Source organism: Orycteropus afer, unplaced genomic scaffold (assembly GCF_000298275.1).
Source record: "Orycteropus afer afer isolate SDZICR_OR568_19922 unplaced genomic scaffold, OryAfe1.0 scaffold00068, whole genome shotgun sequence".
Lineage (NCBI taxonomy): Eukaryota > Metazoa > Chordata > Mammalia > Tubulidentata > Orycteropodidae > Orycteropus > Orycteropus afer.
Window position 1 is genome coordinate 6,467,656 of NW_006921655.1, and position 1,710 is coordinate 6,469,365.

At 37.1% G+C, this 1,710-nt stretch overlaps 1 non-coding gene across 1 annotated transcript; it reads right to left on the reverse strand.

Moving 5' to 3' along the window:
* Positions 1-566: 566 nt before the first annotated feature.
* LOC122149982 lies at positions 567-673 on the reverse strand. The gene has a single exon (XR_006163424.1). It is a non-coding gene; the product is annotated as a U6 spliceosomal RNA (small nuclear RNA).
* Between the last annotated feature and the right edge of the window lie 1,037 nt (positions 674-1,710).

The window sequence follows — 1,710 nt, forward strand, 5'->3', positions numbered from 1 at the left end:
TATAGTATGTTATGCCAATTGAGCTTGATGTCCCCTGTGACTATGGTCCCAAGCCCACAGGTTCAAACACTTGGTCTCTCTGGGTAGCTGGCTGTGACCAAGCAGTGATCACAACATTCCCCTTGTCAACTCTACTATATACCTGCGAATTCTGATCATTCACATAAACTTATAGGATCATTGTCTGCCAACCCTATATATGTTCTTGGATACAGTCCCCATTTCATAGACATACCTAATCGTTCAGCCTGTCCACCCATCTATCCACCCATATACCCATGCTTGCCTTCACTGACAATGCAGTACTGTATGTGCAAAAGGGTTCATATTTGTTGTCTGTACCTCCCATGTACCTCTCTCTATGTCTTTCTCATGCTCAATGGTGCCATATTGGTCACTCACATTTGGTACATTGCCTTTGTCTTCACCCAAATCAATACTTATCTCTATCTAACTAATAACCTCCCCTCCCCTCCCCTCCCACCCCTGGGAACCAACAAAGAAAATTTCCTTCTATAGATAAACCTTTCCTTCACTTTTACAATAACGGACTAATACAATATCTGAAAAATATGGAACGCTTCACGAATTTGTGTGTCATCCTTGTGCAAGGGCCACGCTAATCTTCTCTGTACCGTTCCAATTTCAGTATATGTGCTGCCAAAGCGAGCACTAAACCTGTAAATTTTTATTGAAGCAAACTATCTCAGCTATCTCCTGCAGAGTGGCTAGCTGATGGGTTTCACTGACCTTTTGGTTAGCAGTTGAATGCTTAATCTCTGCACCACCAGAGCTCCCATGGAAAGTAAAGAAGACCATAATATCCTGAAGAAGTTTAGAAGTTATAGGTAGACTCCAGAGAAAAATACTTTATGAAGTGGAGTGAGGGAGTGTAGCTTTTCCAATATTTGATTCAATAGGCTGCTCAAAATTTGCTTTATATCACAGCTATCATTAAGGGTAATATATTAGAAATTAAGAATTTAAAGATTTATAACATTTGACAAAATACCTCATTCTTAGTAGGCACTCAACAAATATTTGTTGAATGAATATTAAAGAATGAATTCAAGACTGCCACAAGACAGAAGGAAACAGGCTTAACATTTTCTTTTGTTGAACATTTTTCTGCTTCCATATTAAAAAACAAACAAACAAACAAACTCACTGCTGTCTCATTGATTTGACTCATAGCAACACTTCCTTGGGTTTCCGAGGAGGTATCACTATGAAAGTAGATTGCCCAATTTTCCCTCCAAGGAGTGGCTGCTTCCATATAGTTTATCCAAAATGTGTATTGGCAGCAACCCTAATAAATGTTAAATGAATGGGGTCAAATACAGGTATTTCAGATAAAAGGTTATCTAGAAAGAAGACAGTTACCATGATTCTTCTGGTTTACAGAAGCCATGTTCTAAATTTATGTTCTGAAGTACATTTCTAATGTCAGTGTTTGCATTTTCCTGGTAATTTTTTTTAACTTGACCATCTTTTTTTAAAATTGCTTCAAATATATTATCTATTGCAATCTTATTACTTAATTATTCACCATGAAGAGCATACATACACTCAGGATATTTTGCTAAAGCACCTAATAATGGTTGTTTTATTATTACTACTATTTATGTACTTGTTAGAAGAAATAAGTCTACCAAAATATCATCTCTCCTTTCCTTCACTTCTCCCAATGGTCATTGTGCAGGAAGTTCA